This window comes from Tamandua tetradactyla, chromosome 10 (assembly GCF_023851605.1).
Source record: "Tamandua tetradactyla isolate mTamTet1 chromosome 10, mTamTet1.pri, whole genome shotgun sequence".
Classification (NCBI taxonomy): Eukaryota; Metazoa; Chordata; class Mammalia; order Pilosa; family Myrmecophagidae; genus Tamandua; species Tamandua tetradactyla.
The window spans coordinates 8,407,653-8,431,596 of NC_135336.1; the positions used below are offsets into that span (position 1 = coordinate 8,407,653).

General features: G+C 39.5%; 1 long non-coding RNA gene across 1 annotated transcript; it reads left to right on the forward strand.

Moving 5' to 3' along the window:
- The first annotated feature begins 200 nt into the window (after positions 1 to 200).
- Positions 201 to 18,848, forward strand: LOC143648202 (uncharacterized). Its single transcript, XR_013158441.1, has 3 exons — positions 201 to 321; positions 16,126 to 16,424; positions 18,584 to 18,848. It is a non-coding gene; the product is annotated as an uncharacterized LOC143648202 (long non-coding RNA).
- Positions 18,849 to 23,944: the final 5,096 nt, after the last annotated feature.

Sequence of the window (23,944 nt, forward strand, 5' to 3'; positions counted from 1 at the left end):
GACAGCCTTAACTTGTGAAATGTAGAAAAGTTCTTGCAGGAAGCTCCAGCAGAATATGTAATATATAAGAAGGTATTCAGAGAATGAAGAGAAAAATAAAATCAAAGGAACCTGCTACCCAATCTGCTCCATTAAATATGAAAATTAAAACGTCTTAACAAAATGCTTTCTCTTCCTCTCTCCTCCCAACAAACAAAAGCATTGGCAGGCAGTCTGAAGTTGCTCATCAAGGAAAAAGACCAGACTTGGATTTTAAATGGCTTCTTCTGAATGAAGCAATTAATGCTAAAGGAAACATGTCGTCTCTTCAGCATTTGTAAGGTAGGTAAAACATTCATTGTACTTCACGGCACTCTATTAAGCCTCTCCTTGGACTAAGTGAGCACGCAGAGAATCTGTTTGCTGCATGTGCTCTTGACCCCTGGTAATCAGAAGGATTTGCTGATTAACGTTATAAGAATGAGTCTCCCTTGGACTACAAGTGTGCCTGGGAAATACACACTTGAGTCCCTCTTACTTAGACCCTGCCTTGCTGGCCTTGGCAGGCCCATCAAGGCTGGATCTCCTATTTGCAAAATAGAGATATTACTTGATGATTGTTTAGGTTCGGAAATGCATTGGAGTTATGGCACCAAGAGTTATCTTTACTAAACTGTGTTCTTATTACTCAGCTTTTACAAGAATATGACCTTTTCAATGATGCTTATTGTTCACATATTCATTCATCAACTCACACATTTTATTCAGTAGGCATTAACGAATGAGTTCCAATGTGTCAGAGGTAGTATTAGAAAGTTCGGGGTTGGGTATACACAGAATAAGGCATGGCGCCTATTCTCAAGGAACACTCAATCTCCACCAGACAGGGGAATTCCTTTGGACAATAAAACATGGTGGAAGGGCTGCAAGGGTAGTTCAGTGGTACAAGTCTTGTCTGCCATGCAGGAGACCTGGGTTCAATTCCTGGCCTGTGAACTCTCCTCCCTCTCCTCCCCACCTCCCCAAATCAACAAATGGTGCTGCAATAATGGAATAGTCACATGGAAAAAGAATGAAATGTGACCCCCACCATATGGCATACCAAAAAAACTAACAACAATAAAAAAACATGTTGGCTTAGAAGAGAGGCGAATGCAAAGTTCAATGGGAGCTCAGAAGGGGACACCTATACCATGAATTGAAACTGTGGCTTTCAAACTACCCTCTACCAGAGACGTGGATTTTCTAGAAGGTGTTTGGAGAACTCTTGTCCTCTCTACTTCCCTCAAAAGAAGGATTTCCTTTTTTATTTTGTTTCATATATTTGTATCTCTTGTAAAATTAGTGTATAATATTTGAGGTTTTATAGAAAAAATACAGATAAACCCATAAATACAAATTCTTTATTTAATACTCAATTAATGCTGGCAGCCAGAGGCACTATTCTCACCATTTTACAGATGAAACTGTCTTAGATAAATATTCCTTCTTTCGTGGTCATGCTGTGCTAAAAATAGTGATCCTTATTTCTTCCCCCATGAGACAAAATTACTAAACTTCTTCTCATTCTTTATGGGAAGATCAGCAACTGGCACAAGGCATGACCAATATTTGCTGAGTGAATACATGGTGATAGAAATTAGACATATTTGTATAGAATAACTGGTATTAAATAAATCTTAGCATTAATTTGCTGGCCTGAAAGTTAAATAAGCTTTCTACTTATGACACTAAACATTGTGGCTTGAAAGAGAGGCAAGAGTAGGTCTTGAAATGATATCCCAAGTGATTTACTGACCATCTTCCACTTTCAATTTGGTAGGTGTGTTTTTAGATCCTTGACACTTTAAAGGTTCTGCTTATCCTTTTTGGTTTCCATTCTTGGATTGTAAAACTGGTTTTCTTTATTTAATTAATTTCTAGGCAATTATATAAAGAAGTCTATTTATACTCAATTAATACGTGGTTTTTATTGTTGGCAACATTTACTTTATGGTAATCAAAGTGGCACAAGGGAGAAAAATAAAACCTCCTAGAGTTAGAGAATATACTTAAAATCCTGGGTCTGCTATAAACTAGCTGTGTATCCGTGGGCAAGTTTCTTTCCTTCTCTTGTTTTCAGTTTTTCCTGGTACAAAATGGGGATACTAGTACCAGTTGACTTCCTCTGTTGTTTCTGAGGATCAAAAGAAATGGTCTAATTAAAAATATGCTGTGAACTGTAAAGTGCTACATAAATGAAGGTGCTTATTATTTGCCGAGACCTGGGTCTTTCAGATAACATGATCCTCTTCCAGAGTTGTTTGTTTATAGCAGTTTAATGTCCCTCCATGCCTAACCCACCCCTTTTTTTGATATCAGAAGAGGTGGGGGATAAGCAAAGAAGTAAAAAGCCTCAATTTTCATGTGAACAACTCCTGCTCCTTAATCCCTCTTTGGTTCCTCTATTCATATGCTGTCTTCATCACAAGGAATAAATAAAGCAGCACCTTGCGACCCTACCTTTGGATTCTGGTAGTTCAAGTGCTTCAGATCTCAGAAAAAACCATCCTTCTCCTTTGCAGAATTTTATATGTCAGGCTTATTTTTCCAGTTTAAGATTTTATTTCCTGCTCAGAAAATAGAGCTTTGGGCTTTGGGTATATTTTGTTTTATTTTTTTTAAATGTCTTTAATGATCCTAAAAGTGCTTCAGCAAGAATATCACCCTGATGACATTTCATCTTTATTGTCTCAGATTAATTTTCCTGACAAAGTACAAGGTAAGTTTTTTCCCCTACCAGCACTATAAGCACTGCTGGTGCCTGGAACAGAGTTGGGCTCTTTTCCTTACTTCACACATCATTACAGAGAATACAGATTCTAGAAGGAGAACTTTTCAAGCAATTTTGGTTTAGGGATGATGCATGAGATAGAGAAAAGTCCATTTTAGGTTGTCAGGTTTTCACACCAGGAAAACACCTTGTTCCAGATATAATAAGTTGGTTTGACTCAGATGACACATGGTAGCATGATCTCCTTTGAGTATCAAAAAAAAAAAAACCAGAAAAATATCAAGCTACTTTCAGACAGAACTTGAAGATTATGCCTCATTCTTTATTTGATGGAATTATGGACATAGACCCAGACAACGAGGCTTGTTTTTGAGTTTTGCTATTGGTTACCTGGATAACAATGGAACTGATGTAGGTTTTCTTAGAAAGTGGGGATAAATATACCTGCCTTATCTGCCACCTCCCTCCCGCCCCCAATATGTTGTATTAAGTGAGAATTTCATGTTCATGATGTGTTCTGATTTTAAAGCATTTCAATCCTAGGAAACAGGGAGCATGTAGTTAAGAGAGCACAGGTTTTGGAGGCAGCAATATGTGTCTGAATCCCATTTCCATTACTTCCTAGGTTCGTGAACTTGCACACTTTTCTTGAACTTGCTGAGTTTAGATATCCTCATCTTTAAAATGGGACTTATCTTACTAAAGTGAAAGGGATATTGAAAGGATTAAATGATATATGTAAAGTGCTTGGCTTGAACCCTGGTGTTTGGCATGCATTCTAAAAGTGGTTGCCAGTTTTATCTTGTTTAATCCCTACCAAAGCCTTGCTGAGGAAGGAAGAACAGATCTTATTCACATGATTTCTATTATGAAGCAATTGGTGAACAGAAGCCCAAGAAGATGCTGTGTCTTACTCCACTGTAGAGGATAGATCTGGGCCATGAGCCCAGGCTGCTGGAATAGAACAGGAATATTCTGTAAAGCAACATATAAAGTTAGAGCTTGTGGTTACTGTTGATTAGTATAACTGTATCCTCTGCTTGAGGCAACAAACATGCATCGTGTAGAAGACATGAGAAAAAAGACTCTTCGTGCTGTTGACTCATGGAAAGCCTACTTCTGCTCACTCTGTGGAGTCCTCAGAACCTGGCACAACCCCACTGGAAGATTCTTGCTTTTAATATTTCTGATATTCCTCCAAGGTGGGGCCAGTAAACTTGGAAGTCTCAATCAAAAGGGAAATTTGTGATACCTGTAGGAAGTTGTTTTCAGTAGCCAGGAAGGTGTTAGCACCAGCCCATTCTTAGATGCCTGCTCTATCAGAAAGCAGAACTTAAAGGATCTTAGAAATCATCTATATGCTCATATACATGAATAACTTGAAGCTAAGTACCAGTGTTAAAATTGTACCTGCAATAGTATGTACTAATTGCTAAGGTTACAATTAGTGGTTATTCGGAACCAGGACCCTCAGCTTCCAATTTAGAAACTCTCACCTTTGCTTCACAGTAGGGATTCTTCAAATTAAATCAAAACAGTCTTTGTCCTCAAAGCCAATCAGGGAGCTAAAACATGGGTCTGTGTGACTGAAAGCCAAAGTCAAGGCCTTTTATCTTTTTCAAGTAATTGGCGATTGAGAGAAAGAAGAACGATAGCTGGTTTGGAGAATCAGGGGAAAAGCTCATGTAAGAGGTAACATGTGAGTAGAGCATTGTCTATCAGATGCTATGGAAGCAAAAAGACAATCATTTTTTTCGTAAGGTAGAGAGCGTCTTTGTCTTCTTTTAGTCACAGTTTCCTCCTCAGGGAAGTTAGGACAGGCATCTTCCCCAAATGGTTATATAAGGCTTAAAAGAGCTGATACACATGAAACTGTTGTGCTCACTTGCTCACTCTTTTTCTTTCTCATTCCCTCCCAGCAGCTACAACCACAGATCACATGTATGAAGCTATACAAATATCCGATCTTTGTTTAAAATTTTACCCACTGATTTTAGGCTGGTACTTTTGGGTTGGTATTTGGCCTACTAGGTCCATTTTACGGACTACTGGTGGTGCCTATTTTTCCTCGTAGCTTAACAGTTAGCCTAAAGCTTGTATCACTGGGCTGTTGTGAGTAGTAAGGAATAAAATTACCCTAAAAAAAATTCTTTTTTGCACAGTTGTGAGATGAGTTGAGAGAGAAAATTACTCTGAGTCATGCCCTCCCCATGAACTCACTCTGCAAGAATCCTGTGACTGACTTATCTCCTGGTTTTGCCAGCATGGCCATGACAAATACCATGCAATGGGTTGGCTTAAACAAGAATTTGTTAGCTCATGGTTGAGAAGCCCCAAATCAAGGTGTCCACAGGGCCAGGCTTTCTCTCAGGGTCTGTAGCATCCTGGTGATAGGCAGGCCTCTCTCCTGGTGATGTCCTTGAGGACCCCACAGGGTTTTCTCTGACTGACTGCATCTAGATATCCTCTTTTTATAAGGCACAGACAAATGGGCAAAGACGCACCCTGATTTAATTTGGCTTCATTCAAAATAAGATCCTAGAAGATCCTACCCACAAATGAAGCAACACATAAAGCAATCAGAGCATTTTTTTATATTAATTAACAGAAAAAAAGAAATTAACCCAACATTTAGAAATCATACCATTCTACATATGCAATCAGTAATTCTTAACATCATCACATAGATGCATGATCATCGTTTCTTAGTACATTTGCATCGGTTTAGAAGAACTAGCAACACAACTGAAAAAGATATAGAATGTTAATACAGAGAAAAAATAAAAGTAATAATATTAAAAAAAACAAAACAAAACAAAACAAAAACCTATAGCTCGGATGCAGCTTCATTCAGTGTTTTAACATGATTACTTTACAATTAGGTATTATTGTGCTGTCCATTTTTGAGTTTTTGTATCTAGTCCTGTTGCACAGTCTGTATCCCTTCAGCTCCAATTACCCATTATCTTACCCTGTTTCTAACTCCTGCTGGACTCTGTTACCAATGACATATTCAAAGTTTATTCTCAAATGTTGATTCACATCATTGGGACCATACAGTATTTGTCTTTTAGTTTTTGGCTAGACTCACTCAGCATAATGTTCTCTAGGTCCATCCATGTTATTACATGATTCATAAGTTTATCCTGTTTTAAAGCTGCATAATATTCCATAGTATGTATATACCAGAGTTTGTTTAGCCACTCGTCTGTTGATGGACATTTTGGCTGTTTCCATCTCTTTGCAATTGTAAATAACACTGCTATAAACATTGGTGTGCAAATGTCCGTTTGAGTTTTTGCCCTTAATTCCTTTGAGTAGATTCACAGCAATGGTATTGCTGGGTCGTATGGCAATTCTATATTCAGCTTTTTGAGGAACCGCCAAACTGCCTTCCACAGTGGTTGCACCATTTGACATTCCCACCAACAGTGGATAAGTGTGCCTCTTTCTCCACATCCTCTCCAGCACTTGTCATTTTTTGTTTTGTTGATAATGGCCATTCTGGTGGGTGTGAGATGATATCTCATTGTGGTTTTGATTTGCATTTCTCTAACGGCCAGGGACATTGAGCATCTCTTCATGTGCCTTTTGGCCATTTGTATTTCCTCTTCTGAGAGGTGTCTGTTCAAGTCTTTTTCCCATTTTGTAATTGGGTTGGCTGTCTTTTTGTTGTTGAGTTGAACAATCTCTTTATAAATTCTGGATACTAGACCTTTATCTGATATGTCGTTTCCAAATATTGTCTCCCACTGTGTAGGCTGTCTTTCTACTTTCTTGATGAAGTTCTTTGATGCACAAAAGTGTTTAATTTTGAGGACCTCCCATTTATTTATTTCCTTCTTCAGTGCTCTTGCTTTAGGTTTAAGGTCCATAAAACCGCCTCCAATTGTAAGATTCATAAGATATCTCCCTACATTTTCCTCTAACTGTTTTATGGTCTTAGACCTAATGTTTAGATCTTTGATCCATTTTGAGTTAACTTTTGTATAGGGTGTGAGATACGGGTCCTCTTTCATTCTTTTGCATATGGATATCCAGTTCTTTAGGCACCATTTATTGAAGAGACTGTTCTGTCCCAGGTGAGTTGGCTTGACTGCCTTATCAAAGATCAAATGTCCATAGATGAGAGGGTCTGTATCTGAGCACTCTATGATTCCATTGGTCGATATATCTGTCTTTATGCCAATACCATGCTGTTTTGACCACTGTGGCTTCATAATATGCCTTAAAGTCAGGCAGCGTGAGACCTCCAGCTTCGTTTTTTTTCCTCAAGATGTTTTTAGCAATTCGGGGCACCCTGCCCTTCCAGATAAATTTGCTTATTGGTTTTTCTATTTCTGAAAAATAAGTTGTTGGGATTTTGATTGGTATTGTGTTGAATCTGTAAATCAATTTAGATAGAACTGACATCTTAACTATATTTAGTCTTCCAATCCATGAACACGGTATGCCCTTCCATCTATTTAGGTCTTCTGTGATTTCTTTTAGCAGTTTTTTGTAGTTTTCTTTATATAGGTTTTTTGCTCTTTAGTTAAATTTATTCCTAGGTATTTTATTCTTTTAGTTGCAATTGTAAATGGGATTCGTTTCTTGATTGCCCCCTCAGCTTGGTCATTACTAGTGTATAGAAATGCTACAGATTTTTGAATGTTGATCTTGTAACCTGCTACTTTGCTGTACTCATTTATTAGCTCTAGTAGTTTTGTTGTGGATTTTTCCAGGTTTTCGACGTATAGTATCATATCGTCTGCAAACAGTGATAGTTTTACTTCTTCCTTTCCAATTTTGATGCCTTGTATTTCTTTTTCTTGTCTAATTGCTCTGGCTAGAACCTCCAACACAATGTTGAATAATAGTGGTGATAGTGGACATCCTTGTCTTGTTCCTGATCTTAGGGGGAAAGTTTTCAATTTTTCCCCATTGAGGATGATATTAGCTGTGGGTTTTTCATATATTCCCTCTATCATTTTAAGGAAGTTTCCTTGTATTCCTATCCTTTGAAGTGTTTTCAACAGGAAAGGATGTTGAATCTTGTCAAATGCCTTCTCTGCATCAATTGAGATGATCATGTGATTTTTCTGCTTTGATTTGTTGATATGGTGTATTACATTAATTGATTTTCTTATGTTGAACCATCCTTGCATACCTGGGATGAATCCTACTTGGTCATGATGTATAATTCTTTTAATGTGTTGTTGGATATGATTTGCTAGAATTTTATTGAGGATTTTTGCATCTATATTCATTAGAGAGATTGGCCTGTAGTTTTCTTTTTTTGTAATATCTTTGCCTGGTTTTGGTATGAGGGTGATGTTGGCTTCATAGAATGAATTAGGTAGTTTTCCCTCCACTTCGATTTTTTTGAAGAGTTTGAGGAGAGTTGGTACTAATTCTTTCTGGAATGTTTGATAGAATTCACATGTGAAGCTGTCTGGTCCTGAACTTTTCTTTTTAGGAAGCCTTTGAATGACTAATTCAATTTCTTTACTTGTGATTGATTTGTTGAGGTCATCTATGTCTTCTTGAGTCAAAGTTGGTTGGTCATGTCTTTCCAGGAACCCATCCATTTCATCTAAATTGTTGTATTTATTAGCGTAAAGTTGTTCATAGTATCCCGTTATTACCTCCTTTATTTCTGTGAGGTCAGTAGTTATGTCTCCTCTTCCATTTCTGATCTTATTTATTTGCATCCTCTCTCTTCTTCTTTTTGTCAATCTTGCTAAGGGCCCATCAATCTTATTGATTTTCTCATAGAACCAACTTCTGGTCTTACTGATTTTCTCTATTGTTTTCATGTTCTCAATTTCATTTATTTCTGCTCTAATCTTTGTTATTTCTTTCCTTTTGCTTGCTTTGGGGTTAGTTTGCTGTTCTTTCTCCAGTTCTTCTAAGTGAACAGTTAATTCCTGAATTTTTGCCTTTTCTTCTTTTCTGTATAGGCATTTAGGGCAATAAATTTCCCTCTTAGCACTGCCTTTGCTGCATCCCATAAGTTTTGATATGTTGTGTTTTCATTTTCATTCGCCTCTAGGTATTTGCTAATTTCTCTTGCAATTTCTTCTTTGACCTACTGGTTGTTTAAGAGTGTGTTGTTGAGCCTCCACGTATTTGTGAATTTTCTGGCACTCCGCCTATTATTGATTTCCAACTTCATTCCTTTATGATCCGAGAAAGTGTTGTGTATGATTTCAATCTTTTTAAATTTGTTAAGACTTGCTTTGTGACCCAGCATATGGTCTATCTTTGAGAATGATCCATGAGCACTTGAGAAAAAGGTGTATCCTGCTGTTGTGGGATGTAATGTCCTATATATGTCTGTTAAGTCTAGCTCATTTATAGTAATATTCAGATTCTCTATTTCTTTATTGATCCTCTGTCTAGATGTTCTGTCCATTGATGAGAGTGGGGAATTGAAATCTCCAAGTATTATGGTATTTGAATCTATTTCCCTTTTCAGTGTTTGCAGTGTATTCCTCACGTATTTTGGGGCATTCTGGTTCGGTGTGTAGATATTTATGATTGTTATGTCTTCTTGTTTAATTGTTCCTTTTATTAGTATATAGTGTCCTTCTTTGTCTCTTTTAACTGCTTTACATTTGAAGTCTAATTTGTTGGATATTAGTGTAGCCACTCCTGCTCTTTTCTGGTTGTTATTTGCATGAAATATCTTTTCCCAACCTTTCACTTTCAACCTATGTTTATCTTTGGGTCTAAGATGTGTTTCCTGTAGACAGCATATCGAAGGATCCTGTTTTTTAATCCATTCTGCCAATCTATGTCTTTTGATTGGGGAATTCAGTCCATTGACATTTAGTGTTATTACTGTTTGGATAATATTTTCCTCTAACATTTTGCCTTTTGTATTATATATATCATATCTGATTTTCGTTCTTTCTACACTCTTCTCCATACCTCTCTCTTCTGTCTTTTTGTATCTGACTCTAGTGCTCCCTTTAGTATTTCTTGCAGAGCTGGTCTCTTGGTCACAAATTCTCTCAGTGACTTTTTGTCTGAGAATGTTTTGATATCTCCCTCATTTTTGAAGGACAATTTTGCTGGACATAGGAGTCTTGGTTGGCAGTTTTTCTCTTTTGTAATTTAAATATATCATCCCACTGTCTTCTAGCTTCCATGGTTTCTGCTGAGAAATCTACACATAGTCTTATTGGGTTTCCCTTGTATGTGATGGATTGTTTTTCTCTTGCTGCTTTCAAGATCCTCTCTTTCTCTTTGACCTCTGACATTCTAACTAGTAAGTGTCTTGGAGAACACCTGGTTGGGTCTAATCTCTGTGGGGTGCGCTGCACTTCTTGGATCTGTAATTTTAGGTCTTTCATAAGAGTTGGGAAATTTTCAGTGATAATTTCTTCCATTAGTTTTTCTCCTCCTTTTCCCTTCTCTTCTCCTTCTGGGACACCCACAACACGTATATTTGTGCGGTTCATATTGTCCTTGAGTTCCCTGATACCCTGTTCAAATTTTTCCATTCTTTTCCCGATAGTTTCTGTTTCTTTTTGGAATTCAGATGTTCTATTCTCCAAATCACTAATTCTATCTTCTGTCTCTTTAAATCTATCATTGTAGGTATCCATTGTTTTTTCCATCTTTTCTACTTTATCCTTCACTTCCATAAGTTCTGTGATTTGTTTTTTCAGTTTTTCTATTTCTTCTTTTTGTTCAGCCCATGTCCTCTTCATGTCCTCCCTCAATTTATCGATTTCGTTTTTGAAGAGTTTTTCCATTTCTCTTCGTATATTCAGCATTAGTTGTCTCAGCTCCTGTATCTCATTTGAACTATTGGTTTGTTCCTTTGACTGGGCCATATTCTCAATCTTCTGAGCATGGACAGTTATCTTCTGCTGGCGTCTGGGCATTTAGTCAGATTTTCCTGGGTGTCGGACCCAACAAGGTTGTAAGATTTTTCTGTGAAATCTCTGAGTTCTGTTTTTCTTATCCTGCCCAGTAGGTGGCGCTCGTGGCACACGTTTGTCTCATGTGTTTGGAAGGGATCCCCCCGGTTACCGTTCTCCGCGTTCTGGGGATTTCCGATCCAATTCTCTCAGTTGGTCTGGGGGGCTGTGTGTGGTGGGGGCGTCAGCCACCGCGGCTTGAGGGGACCCTGTGGCTCCTTTATTAATTCCCCTATTGGTGTTTGGTTGGACCCAGTCCCTGCCACTGTTGGAAATTCCCTCCTCTCCCTGGAGGGGCGTTGGTCGCCAGCCTCCGCAGCCTGGGGAACTCACCACCGGACCAGGAAGCCGCCTGTGGTGGAGGGGCGTCGGTTGCCAGTCGCCGCAGCCTGGGGGATTCACCACCAGACCAGGAAGCTGCCCACGGGGGAGGGGCACTGGTTGCCGGCCACCGCAGCTTGGGTAGCCCTCTGATCTGAGACTCGTAGCCGGTCCAGGAAGCCGCCCGCAAAAGAGGGGTGCCAGCTGCCGCGGCTTGAGAAACTTGCCTCTCCGAGACTTTCAGCCAGCCTGGGAAGGAGGGAGGGAGGTGCTCCGGCCGCCAGCTGCCGCTGCTCGCGGAGTCACGCGTCGCTCGGGGATCTCACCGCAGCAGAGTCTCGCAGTCAGTCTAGCCAGTCCAGACTGGGGTACGCTGTGTGTCCATTCCCTGCCGTGGCCCCGGGAGCTGTTGTGCACTGTTTCTGTTCACCTAGTCAATCATAGCATTTTAAAGGCTCTGTTTATAAATGGATATACACCTACAGGAGCATGGAGTAAGATTCAACCATGTCTTTATGGGTGACAAGAGATCATCCCTAAAACTCTGGGAATCTCTCTCAGGACATAGGGCTCGTCTTCATGTATCCCAGGTGTGTCAGAGGAATCCCAGAGTGGGGAATGTCAGCACTGGGTAAAGAGAAACTTAAGGTGGAAAGAAGGGGACAGAATACTAGAAGTTGGGGTGGGAGGAAGTCAGGTTGGCAGACTTAGCAAATAAAAATACTGGATGGCCATTTAATTGAAATTTTAGATAAATAAAAAATAATTTTTGCATGTCTGAAATATCTCATGGGACATACTTATACTAGGCAGTTATTTGTTGTTCATGTGAAATTTAAATTTAACTGGGTGTACTGTTTTATCTGGCAACCCTAGATGCAGGGGGCACAAAGATCAAGGGGGTTAAAAGTAAGAAAAATGATATCTTTTTAAAGAGAGAACTTCCAGGTTTTAAAATGCCTCATTTCCCTTATTTCCTTTGTCATGCTAACAAAAAAGTAGGTAGCATTCTTCTAATTTTATAGATGATAAGAAGTGAAGTTCTGTGAAGTTAGGTGACTTACCTAAGGCCTGAAGAGTGGCAGAGCAAGCACACATGATCAGTTTTTAAAAACTTCTTATTTTGAGATTGTTTTAGGCTCATAGAAAAGTTGCAAAAAATAGGACAGATTTCCCATATACCCTTTAACCTAACCTTCCCTAAATTTAACATCTCATATAACCATAGAGCTGTTGTCAGATTAAGAAATTAACCTGGATGCAATACTGTTTTAGTTTCCTAAGCTTCTCAAGCAAATACTTAAACAATGAGAATTTATTAGCATATAGTTTTGAGGCTAAAAGTATATTCAAATCTTGGCGTCAAGGTGATGCTTTCTCCTCTGAGACTGGTGCTCTGGGATTGGCTGCCGGTGATCTTTGGCTCCTCTGTCCCATGACAAGGCACATAACAGCATCTCCTGGTCTCCCTCTGCTTCCAGGTTTTGTTGATGTCCAGCTTCTTGCTTTCTCTCTTTCTGAATTTTGTTTTCTTATAAAATAGGATTCTAATAATAGGATTACTGATCAAGGTGGGCCGCACCTGAACTGACGTAACCTCATCAAAAGATCCTATTTACAATGGGAACTACACACAGGAATTGATTAAATTTAAGAACATGTTTTTTCTGAGGTGCATACAGCTTCAAATCACCACAAATACCATCCACTAAAGTTTAGACTTATCCAGAGTCCATCAGCTTTTCTTTTTCTTTGCCGGGATCCAATTCAAAATCCCATGATGCTTTTTTTTAGCGGGGGCGGGGGGTGCATGGTCTGGGAGTAGAACCCATGATGCTTTTAGTCCCATGTACCTTAGACTGCTATAATCTGTAACAGTATTCATTTTTTCCCTTCACTTTCATGGTTTTGACACTTTTGGAAAGTACCAATGACATTTTATTTTGTAGAATATCCCGTAGTTTGTCTGATGTTTTCTCATGATTATATTGAGGGTACCAATTATTGGGAAGGATACTACAGAGATATGAGGTGCCCTTTTCAGGTATGTTAGATTAAAATGTGTTATTGGCAATATTGACCTTGATGTCTTGGTTTAGGTGGCATGTGCCATGTTTCTCTACTGTAAAGTACTATTTTCACCTTTGTAATTGCTAAATATTTTTGAGAAAAGATAGCTTGAAACTGTACAAATATCCTGTTTCTTTTTAAAATTTTACCTGTTAATTTTAACACCCATTGAGTGAATTTTGCTTGCTGTCACTATTATTGTGCTGTTCCAATGGTGATTTTTATATTTTCCTCATTTCTTCTACATTTATTAATTGGAATTCTTCTGTAAGGAGGCGTTGTTGCTTCGTCTCCTGTTTAAGTTTAGTTAGTTGAATTCCAAGTGTATAGCTCTTTTCACTAAAGCATCGATGAAGGAGAAAGTGAAAGAGTTTGGGCCACAGTGAAGGTATGACAGATTCAAGTGGAAAGTGGAAAAAGGGTGGGAATTACTTCATCATTTCACAAATATTGATTGAACACATTTCTATGTAGTTCAGCTTTATATAGTACATCCTCAATGAGATGGTCATGTTGTACATGCAGATTTTGAAGTCTTGGTTTGTAAGGTTATAATCATCACACTTCTTTCTTAAAACTCATAGAGAAAACACTACTAGAACATAAGCACATTTTGACTGCTTTAAAGATTCATGTTTTCTCCCGGCCCAGAAAAGATTATGAAGCTTCAGAGATATCAAACACTCTTCCTCATTTAAGAAATGGGGAATTAATTTATATAGTATCTGAAAATATTTCACTTCTATTCTTGGAACTTTCTTTCCTAAAAGGTAACTGGAATGGATCTACCCAAATACAAGCAGAGAAGAAGAGCTGTCATGGTCAAAAGTTTTCCAAACCTTAGCCAATTATTTTAAACATTAGTCAATAAAACTAATAACCCCTTGGTATGCAGTGTAATGGGATGCAACTAGGGGAAAGGTAGATTCCCCTTATGTGGGTGAGTGGTTTACCACTGAGGAATTATTTGTATATTCAAGCAGAATGTGACTTGCTTAGGACATGCCCATAGTAAATGTTGAGGTGTATAATGAGATTGAAGACCAATCTCCATTACACTAAAACATTATAAAAGAAAAAAAAAATTCTCCTAACAGTAGAGTTTATTCGAATTTACACAGGCTTTCATCAACATTCTTAGGCAAACACTGACAATAACCTGGGTATGAGATGCAGGCAGATTTGAGGTGCAAGTAATAACCTGCATGTTAGAGATGAGGAAACTGAGGATCAGTTGTTTTTGCTAACTCTGCAGTTTCAGATCATGGACCCAAATCCTCTGATTCTAGACTGTGTGTTTTTTACTTTTTTGCATGTTGTCTCTGCTCAGTGGTAGTCCTAGAATTCTGCACAACTGTAACTAGGGGAACCATATGTCTTACTTTGCTCATGAAAGTTCAGATTTATGCTTTTTGTCAGAACATAATTATCAAATATCACTTTCCACTCTCAAAAATGCCCTGATTTGGCCCAGAAATAACATGGTTACCTCATTTACGGGAGACCTTAGGGAATCTCAACTTAAACTTCAATTTGTAAACTGATGTAAATGTTACTAAGGATATCACTGGTGAGCTACCTAAACGTAAAACAACTAACATCATTTAAATATATTGTGATGCATTCCAATGTTGGAATAATATACAGATATATTTTTACATATATGTGATGGATGTGTTTACATGTTGGTTTATTTGTAAGTATATAAAGGAATGTATATATGTGAAAATATATGTATGCATGCATATATATGTATGTATATATGACTTTAGGATAAGAACTCACAAAAAAACAAACTTCTAATAATATGATCCTGATTGAATATGTGTGTGTTTACATCTAAACAATAAGAGTATAGGTGATTCTCTTTTCTTTTTCTATTACATGTTTCTGGATCACTCAAATCATCTGCAACTAACAGGTACATCATTTATAGTCACAAACAGTTTTTAAAATCTACTACTTAGGATTATGGAGAATCTTCCAACATGAACATATGAAATCTAAATCTTGAAGAAAGCAAAACCACATAGACAAGATTCTAACAGCATGCTTATAATCCTTCTCACAAGTAGAGTCTCACCATAGCCAGGCATGTTCTGACCATACTTTCAAACTTAAACTTCATAAGAATTCTCACTTCGTAAAGTGATCTCTCCATTTGAAGGTGAAGCTGCAGTACAGACAGGGAGTGAATGAGGCCAATCTGGGACCACTCAGGGTTTCCTGGCTGTCACCTTCCACCACTGACCCTTATACTTTCCTAGCCTGGCTTTCAAAATTAACAGTCAGACACTGAGATTTAACTGAAGGCTAATTCTTTGGCTTGTGCCACTAGTCAGTCATCTTTTTGAGTAAGGTAGGAAAAGTATGATGGTGCCACAGTATAAGAGTGGAAACTAAGAGAAGTTTGTTTCATTTAAAGTAACTATTTAGCCAGCTTAAAATTTCTATCTCAAGCCATTCAAAAGAACACTGACGGGTGGACCACTGTGGCTCAGCAGGCAGAGTTCTCGCCTGCCATGCCGGAGACCCGAGTTTGATTCCCAGTGCCTGCCAATGCAAAAAAAAAAGACCACTGACTAAGGCCTAGAGAGGTATATTTTAAGCCTGCATTTGTTGTGACTGTGCCATGTAATTTTTGGCAATTTACTTCCCCATCTCTGGTCCTCAGTTTTTCCATCTGTAAAATGAAAACTTTTAATTGGATTGTTTTCATGGTTTTCTGTGGCTCTTGATAGTATGTGTTTCCATGACTCTAAGCTCCTTGGGAAAGATTGAATTCCAAAGCTGTGTTACAGAACCACCCTGTCTAACCTGAGCTCTACTTTCCTTTGCATTTGGAATGAACCCAAAGAAAAGGTCATTTTTTTGCAGACATCTTGAGGTCGTGTTCCAGTGTCCTCATTAAATAACAGAAACCCAGACTGGCAGGCCCAGGGGAGTATTCAATCAAAGAAGGAAAAGGCCAAGTCATTACCCAAGCCCTATCATCCGAGCTGCAAACACCTTCATTGGTGGGCTTTAGCTGAAAGCCTGTTCATGCGTACCCTTTCTCCCCTCGTACAGGTTCTGCTTGTCAAGTATGCATGACCCTTCTAATAAGTCACCAGAAGTAGGGAGGGAGAAAGAGGAAGAAAGAAAATTACAACCGTCAACAGGCTCTAAACAGCAAAAGATCAAAATAGCCTCTGGCTTTACTGGATGAGTCACTGCTGCAGCCCAGACCACAAAAACAAACGTGGCTTCTCCACTTAGCAGCAGTCTTCCTGTCTGGAAAGGAAACACTGGTCTGATTGAAGACATTGGCCATTTTATAGACTTCCAAGCAACTTTATAGGCAACTGAACAGATGAGAGGGAGAACAGGTAAAACAATTTTTCCAAGTGCTTGTCTGGAGAACCAGCTACTCAATGCTGTATGGAGCCACAGGGAAATGTTTTCATCTTTAACCAAAGCTGTTTGTCAGTATGGCCGTATTCCATTCTGATGTAGTACATCTATTTTTCCCCAAATAATACAAGTTATTTTTCTGGCCAAGGTGTGGCTACCTTTCAACAAATGATTATAAGTCAGGCACAGAGTTGAAGAGCTGTGGGGCTGGTGAGATGAATAGATAAGATGAATGTCTAATGCGAGAGGGGGACAAGAATACACATCTCTATACCATGAAAGGAAATCTGTGTTGAAAAACAAACTATCATGAGGGTATGAAGGAAAGAGAAGTGGGCCTCGGCAAATGGCCTACCAACCTGAGACTGGTGTGTGAAGAAAAGTCTATGCATATTCACAATTTAGCAGTGAGTCTTGGTTTAGTTTAGAGTGTAGTGAACAAATAAAGAAGTAGAAGAAATAAAGCTAGAAATGTAGATTAGGATGAGATTCAGAAGGGGTTTTAATGCCAACTTATTTTGTATGCCATGGTTATGGGGCAGGGGAGAAGCAGTGAGACTATTGGGAGATTACAGTGGCAACTGTGGGGAGGAAATAAAAGGAGAAGGAAGAGCCAATGAAACCAGTAAGGAGCTCCTTGCTACAGTTCAGGAAATAAGTAAATTATGGCCTTTGACCTAGAGCATTGTCTCTAGGGTTATAGAAGTGAGAATAAGCATGGAAGGATAGAGTTCATATGTCTGAACTTCTAGTCTAATCACTAAGGACATAATATAAAAATGTTCATCATCACAGAATGGTTTAGTATCTGTTTAAGTCATTGAGCTGAGGTGTCTGGGCACTTGGAGGCTGTGATCAACCCAGATTGCTGCATAGGAAGGTTGCCCATTTCATAGAACTATATACATTCCAGGATTTATTTGCTGTTTGGGTTTTGAATGCTGCAGATCGACTACTCAGTCCATATTTCCTTTTCGGCCTGTGGTTTTAGGAAATGCTCTTGGAATTTAAAAGGTAATAGTGCCTAGAAAGAAGAGCACCAATCTGTCAAATGTCTCCTGCTGCCTGACTGATGTTTGGTGAATCACCTGCTGTCTCTTGGTTTCCTCATCTACAAAATAAGCATGTTATGGTAGCTCAGGTGTAAGCCCCCTTCTAGTTCTAACAGTTTAGGATACATACTTTAGAGCAAGCAGTTTCCATTACTAGTGCTGTATTTCATGAAATAAATCCATCACATTGAGACTGTCCAGGATGACAACTTTGACCACCTGCCTCCCAGCTCAGTGCTCTTTCTACTCTCCTAGACTACACTAATAGCTACGGAGGGTCAGTTCAGTTCTCCATGATTGTTCCTGAAAGTCCTATATTCCCATGGCTTTTCCTGAGTACAACTAGGTCAACAGAAAGGGAACCATTTTATCAGAGCAACTGCAAAATTTTACTTCCTAAATACCTTTCTATAAAAATCACTTCTATCATGATGTTGTAGACATAAGCCTTCTCTTCATGGGTCATGGTCAGTACACACCTGATCAGTTGCGGGAGGTTATGCACTAGCCAGCAGCTTGAAACCAGGCCATTGGCACTCTTAATTTTGGGTATCTTTGGCCATTAAGTTCAGAAGCTCTGGGCTGAAAGGCCCTTTAGGCTCTTCTAACCCCTGCCCAGAACTTGATCCCTTCAGTAAGGGTTGTAACAGTTGTCTAGCCCCTTACGTGTCCAGCATGGCATCACTCCTGAATCCCCGAATTGAATAGTCAACTGTCTCTTGACATCTTCACATGACGGCCCTATAGTCAGCTCACATTCAACATTACTGAAGCTAAATCTGTAACCTTCCTCACATACTTCCCTAGCTCAAATCACTTTGCTGTTCTCTCCAAACCAACAAGTTGAAACTTGGTTCTTTTAAGCCCATTCTGCTTTGGTATTTGACAAATTATGTTATTTCTGAAATCTCTCTTACATTCATCTCCTTTTGTAACCATTTCACTATTCCTTTTCAGGCCCTAGAAAGCCTCCTAACTGATTTCACAGACTTTAATAGGCAAATCTGCATTTTTGACTGTTAAACAGGAATATAGGCTGCATTTTACAAACGTGCTGACCATGGGACTTTTTTTTTCTCCAGAGCCTCTTCTATGGAACACACTTTGGGTCGTGCTGGTCTATCAGTTTCAGACGGATTGTAACCCACCATCATTGTCATCACCGCCCATCTTCTTTTCCACAGCGCTTGTTATTTCCTCTGCTAGAATGTCTTTCTCTCCGACTCCTGCCATCTGGGGAAATCCTACACATGTTTTATGGACCAATTCACATGTCTCTTACTCTCTGAAGCCTTCTTTGGTCCCATGTCCCAGCATAACCCCTGAGCTCCCGGAGGACTGAGTACTTGTGTCTATTTTAACGTTTGAAATATAATCTAAATTGGATTTATTTGAACAAATCTCCAGCAAAATTCTGAACTTCTTAGGGCCTGGGAACAACATATTTTACTTGATTCTGTGTCACCTGGATCTAGAATGGTGACTCAGCTCTCTTTGACTTCCTTCCTTCAACACTGGTTGAGTGACTTATGGTTGATGCTTGTGACGGTCTTGCAACAAATGATGAATTCTAGTATGCAGAAGATTGGTGATCTCCAACCTCTTCATTTCCCTCACTACTACCTTGACATAGATGAGAACCAGTGGGAGTTTTGCTGGGAAATGAATTGAGAAAGGTAGATGCAGCAAGTATACTGGCAATTCCAGTGTAAGGTTTCTAAGGGAGAGGATTTATGAGACAGGAGAGCCACTTCTGGATAAGAGATATTAGGGAAAGTTTCTTGAAGTTTCAGGATCAAAATTCTACATTTATTGAGTACCCATGCTGTGCAAGTCAGCATTGTGTTAAGAGTTCTTGGAGGCAGATGAACCAGACATGTCACTCCCTGCAGGGAGCTTTCAGTTAGCAGTGGTATTACTCGATTCCTGGTTCCCGAGAATAGAAATCAACCCTGGTAGCTGAGGACAAAAAGAGAGGTTTATTTTAAAGATGTGGAGGTGTTAGAATCTAAGGTATGAAAAGCAGCTAGGCCTAAAACTGAGCTAGAACCAGAGGACGAGGCACTATATGGAACCCACGAAGCAGTCTTACCTTTGTCCTTTTTCCCTCTGAGTATATCCTTTACTCTCCCCTTTTGCTATAGACTAGTGTTCTCAGGGTTTCCAGCTATTAGTGACTCAAGAAAGCTGTGTATCAGGAATGTGGCTAGCACTGAAAAACACTTCTAGAATGGAAAGGCCTGATCCCAGCTCAAGTTCTGCTTCTATCTGGCTGCTTTGTTTTGGGTACATCATTTCCCTAACTCTCTCATTTGGGGGAGGAGAGATATGACTAGTACAAACATCAGCTTGGATGGTCTATCTTGAAAAGTTCTGCCTTAAGTCAGTTTTCAAACCCGGTGAGATATAAATAAATATAAAACATCTTAGGAAATAATAATGACTTGAGAAAATTCCTTTGTAACTCTAGATTCCAATGCCCTTGGCCAGCTAATAAAACTTATTTTGGCAAATGAAAGCCACAATGAGATGCCACCTCACACACACTAGGATAGCCATTATTTAAAAAAAATGGAAAATAACAAGTTCTGGTGAGGATGTGGAGAAGCTGGAACCCTTGTGCACTGTGAGTACAAATATAAAATGATGCAGCCACTGTGGAAAACAGTTTGGTAGTATCTCAGAAAGTTTAGTATAGAATTAACATGTAACCCTGCAATTCCACTCCTAGGAAGACACCCCAAAGAATTGAAAGCAGAGACCCAAACAGATTCTTGTACACCAATATTTATAGCAGAATTATTAAAAATTTCCAAAGAAGCAACCCAATTGTCCATGAACTGGTGAATGGATAAACCAAATGTGGGATATACGTGCAATGGAATATTATTCAGCCATAAAAAGGAATGAAGTGAAGATAAATGTCACAACATGGATGGATCAACCCTGAAAACATTAGGCTAAGTGAAATAAGCCAGATTAAAAAAGAACAAATATTGTATGCCTCCAGTATATGTAATATCTAGAATAAGCAAATTCAGAGAGTCAGAAAATAGATTAGAGGTTACCAGGGTCTGGTGGAGGGGGAGTTATGCTTAATGGATACAGAGTTCTGTTAGAGATAATGAGAAGGTTTTGGTAATGGAGAGTGGTGATGGTAGCATAACACTGTAAATATAAATAATTCCACTGACCTGTAGACTTAAAAATGGTTAAAATGGAAATTTGTATGCTATATGTACAATAAAAATACAGTTTAGAAAGCCTGTTTCATTAGAATGAGTGAGCATAGAATTTGTCTCTTACATGTAACCCTTTTCTGCCCAAGAGCATTCTAAGCCTCTTTGGTAAGCTCTGCCTTCCTACATCTGTATCTCTTTTCAGACAACATGTTGCATATTAGCCATGCCTCTCATTTGGACTGCAATCCCTGAATCAGTACATACTGAGGGTATTTTGTATATTTGAAATATTATACTTGCAAAAGTGTTTCCCAATATCCTAAAATAGTGAAGTAACTGATGTTTGGGAACAGTCCATGCATCTCCCACCTGTACAATAATAAGGATTCCCTGGGTACAAACCCACAGGCTTACTAAGTGTTAGGCAATCTCCAAAACAATCGTTTGTCCACTCAACAATCTTTCTTAAGGGCCTAAAATGCACCAGGCTTTGGGATAGATATAGAGATGCAATTTTGAACAAAAAAGATATGATCTCTGCCCTTATGCAGCTGAATGTGTTGAGGGACAGAGGCCGTATTTTTATTCCTATTTTACAACAAAGAGATTTAGGTGAAGTAAGTTGCTCCAGGTCAATCGTAGACTCAATCTCTTACCTGGGCTTCCTTTTCCCTATCCGGAACTCTAACTTCACCACCACTCTGCCTCCCAGTTAGGGAAATCCCTTGGCATGCTCTTCACTTGCAGTTAACTTGGAAAGAAAAAAATAAAGGGAAAGCCAAGGAGAATTTCAAAGTGACAAACAGAGAAACCCAAAGTATCAAAAATTAAGAAAGCAACAAAATAAACCAGCTGAAGCTAGCTAGACTGGTGAGGGAGGGAGGTGGAGGGTGTCCCAAACCAAAACAACTAACAACAGCAAGAGCCACTTAAGAAAAAAAATTTCCCCCTGAAAGCTAGAACCCAGCAGGGTGTCCGTAAATTGTACAAAACAGTGTTTGATGTGAGCATCCAGTCCAGCTGTGAACAGAACTCTGCTTTCATGTCTTCCATGAAGCTCTGATCAACTAGCTGAGCTCGACCAAAATGTGAACAAGCCATGGCTTTGTCTCATGCTTTTTGAAGAATGATCAATGGGAGCCCAGTAGGGTGGCAAGTGGGAGTTGGGTGAGCTGGGAGAGGGAGGATGCTGCCTTTTATAGGGATGTCCTCCACGCCCACAACCCTTTATGCCTGCTTCTTTCAAGCCAGAGTGCCCTTCCTCTTCCTGGCATCTCTGTATTTATCAAGCACAGGCTTTGGCTGGCGGTGGATGGGTGGAAAGGATGATGCGATCTTTCTTTTCCTGAGCTGTTATTAAGAGATTTTCTAAAGGTAAACAGATGTGCATCTACGCTTCCTTCTGTGCCCTTCCATCTTCAACTGAAAGATGCAGCCTCAGATAGTGGACAAAAACTGAGGTAGAAGAAAAGGAAGAGAGAAAAGATTCTCAGACGTTCATGAAGGGATTCAAAAGAACACAGTTCCTGCCTCAAGTGGAGGGTAACATATATGCAAACCATAGTTCCAGGATATGGTAAAAGGCACATAAAAACTTTGCAAATGCCCCAGGGAAAGAGTGACCAATTTCACCTTAGTAGGTGTTTCAGAGCTTGACTCTGAATAGAAGGGAGAGGGGTCAACAATGAAAAAAACATGAAAGCAAAGGTTTGAAAGTGTGGAGGGACATGGTGTATTTCTCGAATGTTTGATGAAATGCTGCTTGTGTTTCTGGTAACAAAACGCTTTGTATTTTGTGAGATAAAGTAGAAGATTGCTTGGGTTTTGAGATAAGATAAGCTACTTTAACAATTAACCAACTAATCGCAGCGGTTGATGAGAGTAGGCTTCTATTTCTAGCTCACTTCGAAGCCCATTGCAGATTGACAGGTGGGTGGTACTCCAGGCAGTCACTTGGAGGCCCAAGATTCTTCTAATTTGTGGCTCTTCCCTCCAGTAGGTCCTTAAGTCTTGGTCACACAGCTGGTATATGGGGAAAGAGAATGAGAATTGCGCATATGTAGGAAGTTTTAAGGGTGAAGCCTGGAAGTTGTTTATTTCACTTTTGCTCATATTCTTTGGCCAGAACCTAGCCACATGGCTACATTTAACTGCAAACAAGCCTGGGAATTAGCAGCTGAGGGGAAAATACGTATTGTAGAGCAGAACAGTCTCTACCATAGCTGGAAGTCTGGAGAACAGTAGGGTGGAGAGTGTGAGGGCATTATGTTCATGACTAGAAGACAGCCTGGGAGCCTCCTTAGAGGGAAACATGTGACAAATGAGGCAGGGAGGGCTCTAACAGGGGAGAGGTGCTCTGTGGCCAGGCTCCTCAGATAGCACTAAGGGAAGAAGGCAGAAGGTTTCAACTGGAGAGTGTATCATTGAGATGACAAAATTCTGCTCCAGCCATGAGAAAATGGACAAGGAATTATTTCAGCCTCAGTTCTTAAATGGAAACAAAAAGAAATGCAGCCAAGAAGACAACTCACAGCCCCAATTTTGTAGAGCACCATGTGGCTAACTCTGGGCTCACGTGCAAAGTTCTCAGCTGATCCTCATAATACCCCTGGGAGAAGGGCCTAGCTGAGGATGATCTTCCACATTTTAGAAGTGGAGAAAATCTGCCCAGTGAGGTTAAACAACTTGCCCTGGGTTACACAACAAGCAGATAGATCTGCACTTTGGATCCACATTGTGTTCTTCCCACACAATTCCACGATTACCTGTGTGGGGGAGATGCTGGCCACAGTTTGGGATGTCAACCCAGATCCCGCCCTGGATGTGAAGCCAAGATCCCAGGGAAGTTCTCCTTGATCACCTACCCTGTGACCTGGCTGGCTGACTTTCAGAATAAGTGAACCAACTCCTTGCTCAGAGAGCATGTACATGTTAGCTGTCCAATAGCGCATGCAGCATCTGACAACCCTAATATCACTGTTTGTATTATCAGACAATTACCAGAAGAGCTCATTTTCATAATTTGACTAACAACTCGTGACAATGATTATTTTTCCTTTCCTGGCAAAACAAATATAGCAGCATTTTCTTTTCAGCATCAGCGCTGATGCTCCTTGGCATTCTATCAGCTGAAGAATTTTTTTTTTTTCAAAAAAAAAAATGTTAGTCGTACTCCCCCACATCTCACTAACTTTGCAGTCCCCCATGGCATCTGTGTGCAGTGAACTGAGCTGTTGAGACTAAATGTAATTTGCAATCAAG